This window comes from Ananas comosus, unplaced genomic scaffold (genome assembly GCF_001540865.1).
Source record: "Ananas comosus cultivar F153 unplaced genomic scaffold, ASM154086v1, whole genome shotgun sequence".
Classification (NCBI taxonomy): domain Eukaryota; kingdom Viridiplantae; phylum Streptophyta; class Magnoliopsida; order Poales; family Bromeliaceae; genus Ananas; species Ananas comosus.
In genome coordinates, this window is record NW_017893345.1 from 50,233 (window position 1) to 70,120 (window position 19,888).

Consider the following 19,888-nt stretch of genomic DNA (forward strand, 5'->3'; position numbering starts at 1 on the left):
GATACCATGTTAGAGACATGAGGATGGGATATTTGAGACTTGGACTATGCTTGCTTGCCATTTGTGCTCATTCGCACATGCTTGTGAGGGTCGCTCCCTACAAGCCGGCACTCCGGAGTTAGCCTGCGCGACTTTTGATCGCTCGTGCGGTATTGAGAAGCCTACGGGGTCGAGTGGGACAGACACATTCCAAGAGTAGGAATGTCGGGCTACCACAGGCACTTAGGCGGCACAAGCTGGACTACCTTGGGTAAGTCCCTAATTGGAAATGGAAATCGACACGGTGTCGAATATGAATAATCACTACTAGATAGGATTGGTAGTTGGATCACTGGGACACGTTTATGATACAGTATTGGTACATTTAGCATACTTGTCGGTTTCATTATTGCATCGTAGTATACTCGGTTGTTTGGACAGTTTTACCCTTATGCATTGACATATTGCATCGTGAAGTTTACTTGTTATTATGTTGAGACATATTAGTATGCATCGGATATATTACCCTATGATAGCCTGGATGTACATTACCATGACTTCATGCTTATTTGAGACACAGTAGACTAGCATTTCAATTATGCTTTCTTTCAGCAGTTTATGTATATGCTCCTTATTGCTTGTATTATTATCGTTACTTACCCTTATTTTTGGGGCCTAGTGGAGCAAGAGCTGAGGTCAGTAATTGCCCACTGGGAACTATAAATTATAGTTCTCACGCCCTCTTTTTCTCGATGTTTTTCAGAGCCTTCCACTCAGGGTGAGGCCAGGGATCGCGGAAAGGGTATCGCCTCGGGCTAGCGCGCTTACCGGGGGATCGTTCGCTAGGTGGTCTACCTCTCGTGTTTTCTTTTGTGAGAGGTTGAGAGTTGTACCCACATATGTATAGAGACCACCATTTTTGTACTACTTATGGTTATCTTAATTTGACTAGCTTTATTTCTTTACCTTGGTGTAGATGATAGAACTTTACTTGCTCTGATATCATTAGTTGCTAGTTATTTCATTTCTTGTATTTGTTCTATCTCTTGCTTTTATTTCCGCTTTTGTTGTAGACGCCTTATATGTGTAGACATATGGCGGGTCTGGGCACGCTACCGGGAGGGCCTCCGCCGGTCCCGGGGCGTGACAGCGGATCTCGACACGTCCCGGGCGAGCTTCCACTGGGTCCCGGGGCGTGACATACTCCCCCTATATAGTATCCACCTGAGAGATTAATTATCTCATATTTCTTTTTCTCTCTAATTTTAAGCGTAGCTTAGTGGAAGCCGTGGCTCGAGTTCGAAAAATTTTCGACGTCGATTCGGAGGGCCGTTTGAGTGTGCGTGCGTCGTGGTTGCGTCGTTGGAGGCCGGGCGAGCGCGTGATTTCCTCTCCTTTCGACTTCTCGCCGTAGTTGGACAAGCTTTTCGAGGTGGGTTAATGTTATGCTTACCGGATTCTATGGATTTCCTCCTAATTCTATATGTTGACAGCATATGTTTTTAGCTTCGTTTAGCATGTTGATTAGCTCGATTATTGGTTTTGCATGCTTTTGAACCTGAATTGGAGCTTAGAATATTAGCTAAAGTATACATGTTGCACTTGGATTTGACCTAGGAGGAAACTAACGATTCTACATCGTCATTTGCTCAAACTATCAGATTTAGCTCTAGCAGCCGTAGTTTGTTTGTATTGCCGCAGTTTGTGGGCGGTGGATACCCAGAATAGTGTAGCATATATTTACGCTCGTGTTGAGATGCCGAGTGTATTTTTATAGCAGTGTTTAAACTGTTCCGGATTGTCGGGTGCCGTTGAGGTTGACGGTGGACCCAGCTTGCTTTTTTGCATCAGATTGTGCCGAGGGCACGTGAGTTTGGTTGTTAGACCCTGTTTACTTGACTATAGCCTGTGAGAGCCTGATTAAGCTCGACAGAGACACGCTTGCATACTCGGTTAGTTAGCGCCCACGAGTGCCACTCCGGAGTCGGGCTTTGGCTTTTGCGCTGGTGTCGTTTTGTCCTGGTTGGACTTGCTCTCCACTGACGACCTTGTTTGGTGGCTGTTAGTGTAACGTACCGAAGCCCGGTAGAGCGTAGTGGACTTTAGCGAAATGGACTAAAGCGTCCAAGAGAGATGGTTCGACAAGTTCCAATTAACATTCCAACAATGTTGGAAGGGTTAAAAAGGAGTTCTAAAAGAGTTAAAAGAATTTTAGCATCGGCCGTCGCGAAATAGAGTCGAAACGGTGCAAAAACTGCAGTCTGGGCAAAGTGTACCGGTACAACCATCGAGTTGTACCGGTACAACCAGCAGGCCGAGAGGGGGGGTAGCTCTCGGGTTTGCCTCTGCGTGATCGTGTAACCGGTGACAGAACAAAGTGTACCGGTACACTTTGGTCTGGCAGCAACAATGAGGTCTGCCACAAATAGAAAGAAGTTGAGGGTATTTTGGTAATTGTTACAACATGTAATATACCCCAATACCCCTTCCCACTCTCTTTTCACAGCCACTATCTCTCCCTCTCATTTCTCTCTTTCTCTCTCTAGGAAACTCCCCAAAGAGCAAGGAGAAGGAGGAGAAGGGCTTTTGGGGGGATTTGGAGCTTGTAGAAGATCTTGAAGCTCTCCAACAAGGTGGACTTGGGTGAGCTTGTGACCAAGCTGAGGTTTTGAGGAAAGTTGGGCCTAGGGTTTGGATTTGGGCCCTAGAACCTCGACGTGCGAAAACGAACTTCGATTGAAATTGATCGATGGTGAGTTTGGAACGCTTCGAAAAGGACGAAACCGTTAAAATCGCATTAAGTGCGTTAGAGGAGACCTTGGAGAGCAAGTGGAAAAAGTTTTGCAAAATTGCAGAGTTTTTGAGCTCTCGGGGTCCAGACCCTCAGCGAGGGACCGGTCCCCGTACGCGTGGAAAAGAGCAGAAAAGCTGCTCTACGCACAGCTTGCTCTCGGGGTCCGGTCACTCTAGAGGGTCCGGTCCCCGTAGCCGAGACTGGCCCAGTTTGGAGCAGTGCACGTTCTTGAGTGCAATTACAATCCCGAACCCTAGAGGTGTCTTCTGTTAACTTCTTCAGGATACGGGATTGTAGAAGTTCTCACCAGGCACGGCGATGTGCATTGCATGATGAGAGGTGCATTCGTTGTGGGCGGCCGGGCTATGTGCGAGATGAGAGCCGCTGGGGGACGACCAAACCTTGGCGTTGGCGATGGCCTTCTCCTCTCCAAGACAGCCTGTGGGTGTGCCACCTACGGCGTGGTCTGGAGAGCGAGTGATCAGAATGTGGCAACCGGAGGGTTCGCAGCGAGCGGCAAGTGGCTATGGTACGTGACCCAGGTTAGGGAACCTACTGCTACCGACGATGTCATGGCAGGTGTGGTTTAGTTGAAGCAGTCATACACTTTTGCATGATGTAAGGTTGGTGCATAGCATGCATTTGTCATGGTTAGTTGCTACTATATATACATTGTATAGTAGGGACCAAGTAGATGGGTGAGTGAGGATACCCGGGTATGCTTGCATATGGAAGTGTAGTACCCGTTGGAGCAGGTAGAGAGCAAGTTGGCACTAGCGAGTCACTAGTGAGAGTCTAATGCTAAGACTCATGATAGATATGGAATTGGCGGATCGACTCTCAAAGCAATGTGAGTGGTTGATTGCGAGAGTTAAGCCATGACATGTGAGGACCTCTTGAGAGTCCCGAAATTTCGGATGTTGTCCCGGTAGATCGAACACTGAAAATGGAATCACTGTTGAGAAAAGCGATTAGTTAGTGGCCAAATACGGGCACGTGGGCCTAATAGTACCTCAATGTGAGGTGGGCGAGTCATGCTTGTATGGCCGGCGTGCATAGGCAAAGTTGCCTAATGCTTGACTTAGCGTGGGATGCTATAGAGGTGTATAGAGTGCTCGAGTGTAGGTACTCGTGGAGTGTGGATTGGATCAGCCGGGAGAGTGTGTTGGTGGTAGCACTTGAGCATCGCTAGGTGTGAAGCATGCCAAGGATTACTCGTGGGGCTGATGGCTCGCACTAGGTGCTTAGGAGAGCCGATAGTAATATGTGTTGCTCGGGTGAGCGTGTCGTGTGAGACGACGGTTGCGGGTATTGTTTGAGGACGATCTGTGCCTGGACCACTTGTGGACTGTGGAGGCTGGGCCCTTTGGACAGGCGCAGTCAGCTGTGGGTGACAATGGCCCGATGCCTACGGGTAGGGCAGAGTTTTGATCAGGGCGCTAGTCCGAGTTGAGACCCGGGAGCGTGGAATGCCACGTGTGGGATCGATGCACCCGAGGACTTGACGTGGTTTGGTCTTGGTTGCTCCTGGTTGGAGTGTGTACGAATTCTCAAGTGAGAATTTCACCTAGTAGTGATGATTGGCTTTGCGCTTGCGAGCGAGAGATGCTGTGCGTAGTTGAGACAGATTTAGGCGGTAGGCCTACGTAGAATGGTGGCCTGTGGCTCACCTGTGGAAACCGAGGAAAGCGGTTTGGATGATGACTCTGTCAGTGAAGCTGGTTTGGATACACGAACAGAGGGTTCGTGTGAGTTCGTTGCAAGAACGGATTAGTGCTGGCCGTGGCTTATGATGTCAAGATAAAGCGGTCTCTAGGAGACACTTGCATAATTGATAGATACGAGAGATTGAGAATAATGCTTTCTTGAGAATTAAAATTGGAGTTGTGCCGGAGCGAGCCATCTCGTAGTAGAGCAAGGATTCGATTGTGATGGTAGCACTCGCGATGGGTCGATGCACCAATGATATTGCTTCTAAGCAATGCCGGTGATCGAATCGGAGTGTGTTCCCTGATAGGGTGAGAAGTGCAAAGAGGAGTTCTTTGCAACCTGGTTGGCGAGTGGTGTTGGAGCGTGTAGAGTCATCAAGTATTGACTTACACTGCCACCGAGACTTGCGGAGCAATAATGCACTTTTGGTGTTGCACAGGGCAAATGTGAGTGAATCTGGTCTCACATCCTCCGTAGTGGGCCTTTAGATAGTTCCGATGAGTGAAAGGCCACTCCGAAGTGCGAAAGTGCATTGGAATCCTCAATTGCTCAATAAGTTGAGTTAAGATATGAGTTTGGTTTGAAGTGATTTGAGTTTCGAGGACAAAACTCTTTTTAAGAATGGAAGAGTGTAGCATACCGGACTTCTATAATTATGAAGTTACGGTGTATGTTGGTTTGGAGAGCCATTAGAATGGTTCCGGTGATGTTTGGGAGCATTCGGGCGTTTCGATGCGTGCCGGACGCGAAAACGGAACCCGAAAGATAATGTTGGACCGTGATCTAAATCCGGCATAAGCGTGGATGAAAAAATGGTTTGAACGCACCCGGAAACATGTGTTGGGAGTCTCGATGCGATTTGAGGTGAATCGGAGACCCACGGAGGAAAAACGAGCGAAAACGAACTAAAATTGGCGAAAATGCTGAAATTTTGACTAAGTCTGAAAATGCTGATTTTCTAGACCTACGGGGTCCGGTCCCTAGCTTCAAGGACCGGTCTCCGAAGCCCGAAAATGCCTAGTTTGGGCTGATGGCAGTCTTGTAAATATTGGAGAACTTTATATATAGGAGGGGTTTGGTTCCCCTTTCTTCTTCCTCCTCATTCCACACACACAACACACACAAAAGGGTAGAGAGAGGAGCTCCTCCCTCTCTCTAGATTTCTCGTCCATCTCTCTAGATCCATCTCCCAAACTTTGGATTTTGGAGGAGAATGACCTCATGAACGTGTGGGAGGCGACGGTTCGGGCTCTCGTGCACCCGTTAGAGCGGCGTGCTTCCGTCTCGGCGTTCAAATTTCGGTAAGTGTTTAGAATTTGGTTAAATCCTTTATGCTTAATGTTCCAGTGGTGTCTAAAGTAGTTCTAACATGTTTTCTCCCCTATTTGGGTTATTTGGAGATTGTATGCATGCTAGGGTTCCAAATGGGACTTTGGTATATATGAGGGTTTGATCTAAATTGACCTTATATAAACCTAATTGCTAGGTATTCTGACGCGTTGGCGAAGTCGGTTCGGCGATCCTTCGAGCCTGTGCAAAGATATTGAAGAAAAAGACGATTTGGCTTCGTTTTCGCTTGGAGAGCCGAGGCCACGTCCAAAAATCACGAGAATAGACCCCGAGCATCATGGCATCAAATTATAGACCTATAAAATCCGGGGCCGCGAATTGACGCACGGTTGGTGACTAGATGCAAGATTGGGCCGAGCCAGGCGGCGTGTGCCGCGGGAGGCCGATTGCAAGTGTCGGCACACAATCGGAATGAGATTTGAGGTGGGTTGTGCTTCACCGAAGCAACTAGGTCACCTCCAAGTCGAAGTGAAGTATAGTTTTCAAATTAATGCATATAGGTGTATTGGTAGGCTAATATGATAATATGAATACTTGAAACATATTATGTAGTTAATGTTACCTACCATTGAGATGAAATGCATAATGATATATGGTATATGCTAGATGAATGCATGAGTTTAATGCTAGATGAAAGCATGAAAATGATGATATGTATATGCATGATTCCTATTGTACTAGAGAATGTTGCTTATCATGAGATGTTAGATGAAACATATGCATGTTGATATACCATGAGATGCTAGCATGTTGGTATATTGTAGATTATGTTAAATAACATATGCATGTCGAGCTTGGTTCGATAACTCTTGGATGGTTAGAAACTTGATATTGGGCAATGAAAATGTGTAAACGATGATACTCGATATGGACAGCTAGGATGTCAATAGATCGAGTGGCATTTGATATTAGTGTAGTAAAGACACTATGATGTAAACATAGGGATAGATGAGTTCCCGAGTTGATTGATATGTGGCATGAAACCTAGTGTAGATGAAACACTTGATATAGGCTATGATATGTGACATGAGAACTTTAGTGTATAAGAACACTATGGCATTAAATATAAGGATAGTTTGATTCCCGCGTGATTGCTAACCCTAGTTGACAGGGTATACTCAGCGGACGAGGATTGGATCATACTCACTTAGCCTGTTTTGAGCTTGGGGTGGTCGCTACACACAAGCCGTGCACTCCGGAGTTTGGTCACACGAGGGGCAGTAGCTAGCTACTCGGATGAGTCGAATGGCTGGGACTCCTCACCTATAGAATTTGAGATGTGAGTCGGGGCGAACCTTCGGGTTAGCCAAGTGATTAGGTGACAATCATATGAGCTGTAGAGTGGATTCGGTATCCCAGTTGAGTGGATTTAAGGCTGAGGTGCAAGTGAGACGTTTTTTGCATCGAGCCTGGTTTTGCGCGGTATTTCGCGGATAATTGACTCAAGACCGAGTCGGATGGATAGTTTGATAAAGATAGATGAAACCTTATGAGCAGAATTGTCAATAACATGAATTTAAGATAGAAGAAACCTTAGATGCCAATTGGATGAGCTATAAATAACGGGATTGAAGGTGGTATCAATTGGTCTACTAGTTGGTTGCATAGTTGCATAGATCGCATGATTTACATATTGCATATTGTGAGGCATGAACATAATAATGTTAGTTGTATGAATTATATGATGATATATATATATATATATATATATATATATATATATAATAATATGCTCAAAGAGCTATACATCTTGTTGGTGATATAAGGTGGAATGTTAATAAAAGATGCTCAAAGAGCCACTCCTGTCTCAGACGATGTGCATAACTCAATTTAATCATATTATGTTAATTTCACAATTTTGAGAAATATTTATTTCATTTTCTTTAACAATATGATGATAAAATGATACAATTTATTTCTAGATCTTGCATGATGTGTGGGATTTTATTTTATATGTATCAAGAATTCTTATTGATTTTCGGTTTAAAAATTCTGAAATTTTGAATATCCCTGAAATTGATTTTTCAAAATTCATGTATGAAATTTTATTTAAAGTTTTTTTTCGGATCAAAATAAGTTATTTTTGATGTTTGAAAGTGGTGGATTACCTTATATTTTTTATGGAATTTTCGGGCTTCAATTACAATTTATTAAAAATTTCAGGCTCTGGGACCGATCCCAGGCAGGAGAGACCGGTCCCTCCGCCAGACCCGATAAAGGGCTTTTCGCGTGCCTTCTTTTTGTACTGCTTTCAAAATTTTTTTTCGTTCCCTACGTTCTCTCTTGCATCTCTCTTGAGTCCTGAGTAGGGATTACTCCTGATCTTCTCCGATTTGCTCTGATTTTAGGTATGTTTTTCGGATTTTGTTGCATTTATATCATATACTCCGAAAATGTGTTTCGTTTCCGATTTTTTGGTGATTGTTCTAGAAATCTTGCTGCATGTGCTATTTTATGCTGTGATCTTGCTATTCGATCTGTTATTTTCATTTTCACTAGTATTTCTTCATCTTTTTGGTTTATTTTCGACAATTTTTCATGGTAAAATTTTTTAAAAAAAACATTTATGTGGATAACCTGTTTTTGGTGCATGATCTGTGTGTGTCATGATCTTGAGGCCTCTGGGATTATCTAGTATTTATTTACCAATTTGCTCAAAATTTTTGGTATTTTAAAAAAAAAAATTTCATATGCAAGTTTCATTATGTTCAACAAGTAATTTTCAAAAATGTACTCGTGGGTTCTCGTGCTAGTTGTCCTTATGGCTGGGGGTGGTCGCGGTAGTAAGCGACAGCGCGCCTCAGCTAAGAGGCCGGTTGAGCAACAACCGGAAGATGAAGGGAGTGAGTATGCCCCGGGTGATGAATCTGAGGAGGACGAGCAGGATTGGGAGACCTTTGTTCCTGAAGTGTTGGCTAAGGAAAAGGACGCTGGGAAAGGCAAGGGAAAAGGAAAAGCTGTGGATAAAGGCAAAGGAAAAGCAACTGAACGTCCCAGTCGTCGTAAGTCCGGGGGTGTTGAGATTCGAGAACCCGGCTCTGAACCACCACGTCGCAGTCTACAGGATGTTCCATCTAACCGACGGTCAATGTATTCGTCGAAACACTGCATTGGAGAGCGAGATGTTGGGGTGGCCAGTATTATTAGTTGTGTGCCGGGTTTTCAGGATTTGTTTGAACAGGGGAATCTTCATCAGATTTGTGATTTCCCGGAGCAAACCGGTTATTGTTTGGAGCTGATCAGAGAATTTTACATGAGAGCAGGTCACCTCAGTGATTCCGACGGGGGTCCGTACGTGTTTAAGACTTCTGTCCGTGGTGTTGAGTTATCCATCACTCCTGCGACAATAGCTTCGGTGCTTGAGATGGAAGCTAAGACTGATGGAGTGGAGTATTTGCAGGCTGGGTTCGACTCACTTCGCGATTGGAACCGTGTCGTGAACACTATCTGCATGCCGGGTACTGAATCAAACGGAATTATGGTTATGTCCAAGGATTTCAAAATGGAGTACAGATTTCTGAACTTTGTGGTTTGCTACAATATCATGCCTCTCGCGAACACGAAAATCTTGAGATGGGATCGGATTCTGTACATGTATCTCTTGGGTAGGCCAGATATTGTGAGTGCTAAAAACATTAACATGAATATTCCGTTTTTGATCTAGCGGCGGATGGCGAAGGACATCAAAACCTCTTGGCAAAATGAGAGGTTACCGTTTCCAATGATAATTATGCGGATTTTGCGACTTCGTGAGGTGGATGTTAGATGTTCATCATACGAGCACAGTTTGGGTCGGATCAATGAAAGGACGTTTGTAAAGTCCTCGGTGCAGCTTCGTACGCCGTCTCAACGTGCTTCTTCCCCTTCTGCAGCTCCACCTCCAGCTACTGCTACTTCTTCACGTCCTTCTATGGATATTTCAGAGGAGGATATTTCAGTTTCATCGGTATATCGCGAGCAGCAATGACTATCTGAGGAGCTTCAAAAGTTGTCTGCAGAACAAGCTGCAATTCGTAAGGATGTGAGCAAGATGAAGCGCTTGTTGAATATGATTTTTGACAAGTTAGGATGTTGTCGAGCGGATTTACCTCCAGGAGATAATTCTGACTAGGATTTACCGAGCTTCTCCTTTTGTCGTTTTGGCGCTTTCTAACAAAAAGGGGGAGATGATGGGATGGTCGATGTTCGATGATGATGATGATGCATTTGATGATGAATGATGATGCATTTAGCTTAGGGCTTTGCTTAGTTAAGATGACTTTGTTTTCGTTTAGTTTAACTATGAACTATGAAGTGTGAACTTTAGTTGATTGGTTGATCTTTTTGATACTTCTTGATACGTGAATCTTGATTATGCTTTGAGAATGTTTTTGCAGGAATAACTCAAGACTTCAAGACTCCGTGTCTAAGTCATAGAGTTTGTATTAAGGGTGTAAAACTGTAAATTTCGTTTTTTTTGGATTGATCATGCAGGAGATTATCGTTTGGTGATTGCGATGATCTTCTTTTTATGATTTATTGGTTGTATACGAATTTTGTATTATATTTTGTCACGAAATCGCCAAAGGGGGAGATTGTTAAGGATTTTATAGGTTGGCGAATTTCGTAAAGTTCTTTAGAGTCTTGAAGAGTTGATCGCAGAAGATTTTGAGAAAAGATTCAAAGTGGAGGACGAAGGCTCATTCGGAAAGAACGACACCTAAGGTATGAAGAAAAGATCATTTGTGGTGAAGATAAATCATTTGATTAAGTTCAGAAGGCTTAGATTGTTTTTAAACATATTTTCTGAACTTTCTTGTGTTATGGGACCGGTCTCTGAGATGAAGAGACCGGTTCCACCAAGGTCCTCACTGCGTAATCCTTGATGCAACCGGTCTCCTGTGATGAGAGACCGGTTCCCGAACCTTGGTGGTTCTGTCGCGCAGCGAGGGACCGGTCTCAGGTTTGCGAGACCGGTTCCCGAACGTGGGGTTTTTTGGTCACGCAGGGAGGGACCGGTTCCTCACTTGAGAGACCGGTCTCTCACAGACCGGTCTCCTCGACAGGACCGGTCTCTGAGGACGACACAGGTTTTTGAAATCGACTTTTTGCAATCCTAGTCTACTTCTAAGTCTTCTAAACATATAAATAAGCTATGTGGGTCGTCTAAAATTAAGGCTTTGATTATTTTACCAATTCCAAACCCTAGAAACTCGTTTTCTTTCTGTTTCAATGCTTCGATCTACACAATGAGTTTCTAGCAATCAACATCGACTTGATTCTTCGTTTTTACTCGATACTTTCTACAAGAATCAAGTAGATGATTGATTAAAGGTGAACCCTCATAGCTTATGGTTTTCAAAAGATAAATCACCACAAATCTTCAATTCTACAAGCTCCGGAAGGAGGTTCGACGCGTGGATCTCGCGTGAAGCCGAGGATTCGGTGGACGCTTCAAGGAGTTGAGGCGTTGACGCTGCGAGGAGTTGCAGCAAGGTCGATTGGTGGATTCCTATCGATCGAGGACCGGCAAAGATCTCCGTCAACGAGAAATCGGTAAATTGAGTCGTGTGTTTTTGGTCGAAATCACTTGTACTCAAGTTTTCTTAGTGGATTTTCTTTGCGTGATCGGTCCCGTGGGTGGTTTTCACTCAAATTGGAGTTTTCCCACGTTAAATTCTCGGTGTGCTATTTTAATTTCCGCTATTGTGTTTGTTTGCATCGAGATTTTTCAAGTTTGCCGGATTTACACCTATTCACCCCCCTCTAGGTGTTACTTACCTTTTAGATCCTTGGATCCATATCTTACACAATAAACCTTTAATATGACAATCACTATTAGATAGTTTATAGTAGCTGGATTCTTGGGACATGCTTGAGATTTACTATCGGACATATGGTTATCGCTTGGCATGATAGTATTACATGGAAGCCTTGTTTGTACAAGTAGTATACTTGTTTTACATGTTAGAACATTTAGTATATCATGAAATATATCATTCATGATAAGGCTAGCTATTTCAATGTGGAACTTCATGTTAAATAGAGGCATGTAAGCTACAGTTCAATTCATATTTTATACTCATGCTATTATTTCCAACTAAATGTTAAAATTATCTATTTCTGCTTTCGGGCCTATGGTGCATTTTGCTAAGGTCAGTAATTACCACTGGGAACTATTAATTATAATTCTCACGCCCCTGTTTGATATTTTCTTACAGAGCCATCCACCCCAGGAGAGGCTCGAGACCGCGGTAAAGGGATCGCTACTAGCTAGATAGCGAGGAGTGCTTGATCTAAGTGGTTATCCCTCTAATTTTTGTATTATTTTTGTAAAGAGGGTGAGAGTTTTGTATCCATGTATAGAGAACATTTTTGGATATCATAGTTCTTGTATTGAGACTTTATGATGTACTACTTTATCTTTATCTTAGTGGTTTAGTCCTCTTTCATCCTACTTGTTAATAGAATCTAGCTGTGCTTATGCTCTGATATCTCTAGTTGTTTTATTTCCTTACTTTCATACACTATTGTTGTTAGACGTCTTATATGTGTGGCATATGGACGGGTCTGGACACGCACCGGGCGAGCCTCTGCCGAGTCTCGGGGCGTGACAGATTAATTTGGTATCAGAGCCTAGGATTGAGTCTTAGTGGACCTAGCAAATCTTAGCCTGGTTGGACTATAGGAAATAGGCTCGTGAGAGACGGGGGTCTATTTGACTTATAAGCGAAAGTATTATGATTGAATTTTATAATAACTCTAAAAAGTTGGAGTTTAATCGAAGTGTATAACTTCTAACTTCGCGGAGGGTTACGTTGGCGGTCGACAACGTAACATTGAGAGTTAGTAGTAAAGAACGCTTCTGTACTTTTACATGATTTGGGTATTAAGTGTTGAGCGGGGTTACGATAACGTGGGTTTTACTAACTTGCGCTTTTATGATGTTGTAGTGATGATGCTGACGACACTCTAAATCTGTTGGAACGGACAATGCGGCAAACCGCGAGAGGGGGAGACCTCCGCTACTTTCGAATCTAGCGAGGTTCGTGACTTGAGGTCCCAGCTCACGATCCTCACTAACTTGGTGGCCCAGCAGGCGGCGGCAACTCAGCGACAGGCCGATGTGGCGCACCGACAGGAGACGCGGATGAAGCGATTGGAGGATCTCTTACTGCAGCAGGCGGCGGCTAGGGAGGCACAGGGCCCCCACCACCCATGCAGGCTGCGGTCGTACCACCGAGGGCGCCGTCTCCCGCGCCCAGCTCTTCGCAGACGGCACCCGCAGTTGCACCTCGGGAGAAGGATGTTGTGGTACCACCGGTTCAGGTGCCTTTAGCGGGGGCAGTTTTTCCCGTGATGGCTGAGGGAGCTGAGCGGGATCGACTCATGGATCACTTCAATGAGTTCAGGAGGTGCAATCCTAGAATTTTTTACGGAGAGAAAGGCGACCACTGGATCATGGAGAAGTGGTTGTTGCATATGGAGAAGCTCTTCCGCGACACCTTTCTGGAGGAGAGGGACCGAGTTTGGCTTGCCACTCATCACCTGGACAGCGAGGCCTATCGCTGGTGGTTGGATATTCAGGACAACCCTAGCACCGATCTTGCAGCTATTACTTAGAAGAGGTTCAAGAAAGTTCTGCTGGAGTACTATTTCCCCGACAGTGTCAAGAGGCAGATGGAGAAGGATTTGCGCGGTATGCGCCAGGGGGATAGGACTGTGGCCGAGTAAGAGAGGGAGTTCTCTCGACTTCTTCATTGCGTGCCTTTTGTCATGCGGGACGATGAGGACAAGACCCGCATCTTCGAGCGTGGACTTCGGTCGTCGATTTTTCGATTTGTGCAATCTTCTAACCTCCAAACCTATCGGGAGGTGGTAAACCGTGCATTCATAGTGGAGAGCAGCGCCGCGGATGTTCAGGAGCGTCGAGAAGGCTTGGACAAGGGTAAGGGCAAGAGGCCCGCGACTGAGGGTGCGAGTCAGACGCACTCTAGGAGGCCGCCAAGACACCCTAGAAGCCAGAGCCAGTCGAGAGGGCGCAGCTTATTTGCCCAGCGTAGAGGATCAGATTGTCGCCAGGCTCCGCGATGTGTGATCTGGAGTGGTCCCCACTTTCCGCGACAGTGCCCACAGGGTCGAGACAGGTGTTACTTTTGTGGTCAGGAGGGCCATTTTCAGACCGACTGCCCGAGGGTTTCTATCCCAGCACCATCGTCTACATCAGCACCGGCTTCATCGGGTCCCAGCCAAGGGACTCCTTCTGCTCACTACCAGTCTGGGCGGCCACCCGTCCAGCGACAGACCGAGGGGTCGCGACAGGTCCCGAGCAGGCACATGTATGCAGCCCAGACCGAGGAGGCGGCAGTAGCCGAAAATGTGGTAGCAGGTATCATTTTATTATATGATATTGAAGTTTGAGTTTTATTTGCACATTCATTCATAGATCGGCTGTTTGCCGAGTTGCATGGCATCCCACTAGTTTCTTTGTTGCATCCGGGACGTATTGTTGTTCCCGACCACTCCTATTCGGGTAGGAGAGTGAATCATGCCCGTAGATTTACTTGCTTTGCATAAACTCGGAGAGTTTGATGTGGTTCTGGGCATGGATTGGTTGACCAAGTATTTCGCCACTATCGATTGCAAGAATCGAACGGTGACTTTTAGAGATCCGGAGCAGGAGGAAGTTGTGTTTAGAGGATGCCAGAGCTTGCTGTTTGCGATGACGATTAGCTCCTCTCGAGCTAGCAGTTGATCAGCAGGGGTTGCATAACCTATTTGGCTAGTGTAGTGCTGAGGGGTGATGATGTTTCCCCGAAGATTGAGGATATCCCGGTAGTGCGGGAGTTTGGTGATGTGTTTCCAGCGGAGCTACGAGGCATGCCACCTAATAGGAAGATTGAGTTTGTGGTAGATCTTGTCCCTGCGACTACTCCAATCTCAAAGGCGCCCTATAGGATGGCACCAGCAGAGTTGAAAGAGCTGAGGACACAGTTACAATATTTATTGGATAAAGGTTTTGTTCGGCCGAGTGTTTCACCTTGGGGAGCACCGATTTTATTTGTTAAGAAGAATGACGGATCACTTCGCTTGTGTGTGGACTATCGTGAACTTAATAAAGTCACGATTAAGAACAAGTATCCGTTGTCAAGGATTGATCTATTTGATCAACTTTAAGGATCGAGTGTGTATTCCAAGATAGACTTGCAATCGGGATACCACCAGCTGAGGATCAAGCCTGAGGATATATCGAAGACGACTTTTAGAACACGGTATCTACATTATGAGTTCACTGTTATGCCGTTTGGGCTCACTAATGCCCCGGCAGCTTTTATGGATCTAATGAACCGTATTTTCAAGCCTTATCTAGACAGATTCGTCGTGGTGTTAATCGATGACATATTGGTTTACTCCCGAAGTGATAAGGATCATGAAGAGCACTTGAGGCTTGTACTCCAAATGCTTCGAAAAAAGAAGCTCTTTGTCAAGTTGAAGAAGTGTGAATTTTGGCTTAGAGAGGTAGCATTCTTGGGCCACTTGATTTCAGGAGCGAGTATAGCCGTGGATCCTAGAAAAATTAAAGCGATCAAGGATTGGCCCAGACCGACGAGTGTCACAGAGATTCGGAGTTTTCTTGGTTTGGCCGGCTACTATCGGAGATTTGTCGAGGGATTTGCAAAGTTATCTACTCCCCTCACGCAGCTCACACACAAAGGCACTAAATTCATCTGGAATGATGCCTGCGAAAGAAGCTTCCAAGAGTTGAAGCAAAGATTGACGACCGCCCAAATCCTAACCTTGCCAGTTGCTGGGGCAGGGTATGTAACTTATAGTGATGCTTCCTTTAATGGATTGGGCTATGTTTTGATGCAGGACGGAAAAGTGATTGCGTATGCTTCTCGCCAATTAAAGGATTATGAAAGAAACTATCCTACACACGATTTGGAGTTGGCGGTCGTAGTCTTTGCATTGAAGCTATGGCGCCATTATCCTTATGGCGAGCGGTGCGAAGTATATACGGATCACAAGAGTTTAAAGTACCTATTCATTCAGAAGGAGTTGAACTTGAGGCAACGCAGATGGTTGGAGCTACTCAAGGATTATGACTTGACGATTCTTTACCACCCGGGCAAGGCTAACGTGGTGGCGGATGCGCTAAGTCGAAAATCGACGGATAACTTAGCGATGTTTGTAGTTACTCAATCGCCGTTGATCGAGCAGATGAAGCGGTTGAAGTTGGAGGTGGTGGTGGTGGCTCCTGATACACCATTGAGGTTGATGACTTTGGTAGTGCACCCTACACTTTTGGAATGGATTAAAGAAAAGCAAATTCATGATATGGAGTTACAAAAGATTCGAGCTCGGGTACCGGTACACGGGCCAAAGCACTGGTATGCGAGTGCCCTAGTACCGGTACTCCGACTCTAATACCGGTACCCCGCTTCAACAGCAGCCAAACCCGAGAGCAACCCCCTCTCGGGTTATTTATCGGGTACCGGTACTCGACCTCTAGTACCGGTACGCCGCCCTGCTCTCCCAAACCCAAGAGTAGACTTTCTCTACTTCACTGCCAAGTACCGGTACCAAGTCCCATTAACGGTACGCAAAGCCCAGATTGCAATTTTAGCAGTGTTTAAGCCCTATTTCGCGCCGAACAATGCTAAAACCAGTCAAACACAACTCAACTTTAACCTTTCCGAGATTATCGGAACAACAAACGGACTATGTCCAATCATCCATCTTGCCACGCTTTGGTCATTTTGACCAAAAGTAGTACAAAATGCCGGGGAGCCGAATCCTCACAGGATCATTGCTTCCTCTTTGCCCTTCCACACCCTTAAATAGGGCAACTCCAACCTTCCATATTGCTCTTTAAGTCTTCTAGACAGTTCAATCACAGGATAACCTTCAGTTTTAAGCCAATTATAGATTCTTTCTGCAATCCATCCTTTTGAAGCATTCTTGTTTCCACACCTATTGACAACTTCACACATATGCCCTGACTGGAGAGTTTTGACTCGTCGATATAATAGATTGAAAGAAATAATTAGATTAAAGTAATATTAGACATAGTAGCAATTGAAATTTACTTCTTTATTTATGAAACGCCTCGAGACCCGCCACTTTGGTCATATTCGGCACGCTAACAGACCGCCAAACGGACAGAGTTTCTCCTGTACATCCAAGGCGTCGCAACAGTACAATTCACAAGGTTCCAAATAGGAACAGAATTCATACATCGATTGCATAAGGAAGGTATCAAAGACATAACTGCCAAGCTATTACAAGCATTCAGCTCATTTTACATCATATTTACATTAAGTTTACATTCAACTTCCAAGTACAACCATCTTTAGTACAAATTGTTTCATTCTCTCATTTCTACGCCTCTAAGCTAAACTGACTCGGGGCACTACTATCTCTGGTCTCATGTGGTAGGGCGCTATCTACCGAGCTACTCCCTTTCCTCGTGTCGCCGCGCTGTTCACGTGTGGACCTGAAAATCATGGGAGTGAGAACTATAAAAATAGTTCCCAGTGGGTACGACTACCCGAGGAAAGAGCTCGACCCACCAGGTCCAAAGAAGGCAAGATAAGTAGGTTAGTCCAACAGATATATGTATAAGCATATAATTTATGCAACTAACAACTAACATGCTTATGCCTCACAATATACGATAATGCGACATAAATGCAATACAAATAGATCTACCGTTTCTACTTACTATTTCACAATCCATATCGTTTACAGTCCATTCTAAGGTTCTTTTACCTTACCAAGCTATACCACCTGACTCGGTCTTGAATCAATCATCCATAGCTCACCGCTTTACTTGACTTAGCCACCTAACGGCGAAATCATCGCACACGCCGAACAATGGCTCAAATCAATGGGCAGCGTAATCCTTTACCTGGCTTAGCCATCTGACAGCGAAATCTTCGTACACGCCCAAGCTCTAATTTCAAGGTCACCAAGATCACTGGATGTGCACATCCGTCCATTTCCAAGTCAACGTCTCTAGGTTTATGTTCTCATGTCCATGTGGTCATCCTACTACTATACCTCATAACCTAGGTTCAATAACGCTAGGTTCAATATTCAACCTATGTTCAATAACACTAGATTCAATGTCCAACCTATGTTCAATAACATTAGGTTTCAATGTCCAACCTATATTCAATAACACAAGGTTCAATGTCTAGTCATGCCACTCGTTATCCTACTTGTCCATACCTAGGATTCATGACATCTAGTCCCAATTTTACACTTGTCAAGTTCTCTAATCTTTTTTAGAGTTCATCGATCTATATTCACTAACTACATCTAGGCATACATATATATCCTATATGTTCCACATGCATATGTTCTTGTCCAATGATAGATAATTTACCCTAAATAGCATACTATCTATGTCTACTTATTTAACCAATTAATCTACATTACATACATGCATCGATAAATAAAACCATACTTCACTTTGGAATGGAAGCGACCTAGTCACTTCAATGAAGCACAACCCACCTTTCAAGCCTCCTAATTGCTTGTAGACACTTGCAATTAGGCCAACCACTTGGATCTCCAAGCTTTCTCCCATTCTCCCAAGCTTTTCTTGCCCTATACAAGAAATCCCTTCATTACCTTTTTCGAACCACTAAATAATCTTTGCTTTTAAAATCAAGTGCTCTTACATGACTTCCTAACCCTCAATTAGCGTTCTACAGGGCTAAAATATTTTTAGAACCCTCCACCAAGAAAACCCTCTTTCAACCTAGCGTCTTTCCATAACTAGAGGAGAAACTCAACCCATTTGCTAATTTCTATAATTTGTAGCTTAGATTAGCCTAGGGTTTGCTAGAAATCCATTTAGAAGGTCTAAACCCAAAACTCTAACTCAAACCCTAAAAACGAAACTCGAGTCGTAAGCGTTTCGAGCCACAAGCATTTCGAGCCACCAAACGCCCGAGAGCTCGATCCACCACTCTTCCAAGCTTTCCGAGTCCGATCTCCAGCAAGATCGCCGAGTCAGAGAAGAGGAAGAAGAGGGTGAGAGAGATGAACTCCTCCCTCTCTCTTTCTCTCTATACATGTCACGCCCCGGCCCAGCGGAAGCCGTCCGATGAGTGCACAGACCCGTCGTGTACACCAAACAACCACAATACACACAAAGCGTCTACTAACAGGAATAAGCAAGATCAAATCCTAACAAGATTATCAGAGCGAGTAATATAAAATCACTAATGTTCTAACACAAAGAGATCCATAATTAAATACAAATGTGTACAACTAGATCCACAAGTCTAACATAATCTCTAAACATTTAGCATTTTCAAGTTAAAGCTTTATATAACTTGCTTGTTACTATACAGGTTGCATAAGACTTACATAATAATTTCAGCTCCAATAATCCAAGAACCTTAAACGAATTAGTTTAAAGGATTTTTTATCAGCCCTAACCCAAAATCTGCATAATTACTTTAGCCCTACATAGCCTCTACACAACCTGTCACTATACAATTGTTACAACAACATATAAAGAGTTTCAAATCTCAACAACCCAAAAACCTTCCACTAGAGAATTGAAGAGATTTAGATCAATCCGTAATCAAAATTCTGCATATTAGCTGGTTTCAACTCCCAGCTGTCAAGGCCAATACACCATACATATAGCTTTTCTAGGGTTCTATGGCAAAACAAGCTATAGCAACCCAAGAACTAAAGCTAAACCATCTTTTAGGTTAATTAAATCAAACCTTATCAAAGAAATATACCAACTCTACTTCAGGTTTACCTCCAACAGGTTACTTCCCAACAAATTCTTACTTCTTAAGCCCTCTCACATCAAGAACATATCAAGTAATTCCAAGCCTTAATATTCCTAAGGTCTCAAAACCAAGAGATGGCACGGGATTTACCTCAAACCCTATCCAAGAGCACAACAAACCTCATCTCTGAATTCCTGGTTTCCCTTGCTCTTAAATTTTCTCACAGCCAAAAGTCTCAACTCCTCCAAATCCCTCACCACAGGATTTGTAGAGAGAAAAGAAGAATAAAACAAAAGGAGAGAAGAGTCGAGCT

General features: G+C 44.3%; 1 protein-coding gene and 1 long non-coding RNA gene across 3 annotated transcripts in view; both read right to left on the minus strand.

Annotated features, from left to right (window-relative positions):
* The window catches only part of LOC109705730 (FK506-binding protein 4-like), a 44,862-nt gene that overhangs the window by 22,607 nt on the left and 2,367 nt on the right, over positions 1–19,888 (minus strand). The window lies entirely within an intron of this gene.
* Positions 16,915–19,888, minus strand: LOC109705731. Its single transcript, XR_002214855.1, has 2 exons — positions 19,726–19,888; positions 16,915–17,309 (listed from the first exon to the last, which is right to left on the minus strand). It is a non-coding gene; the product is annotated as an uncharacterized LOC109705731 (long non-coding RNA).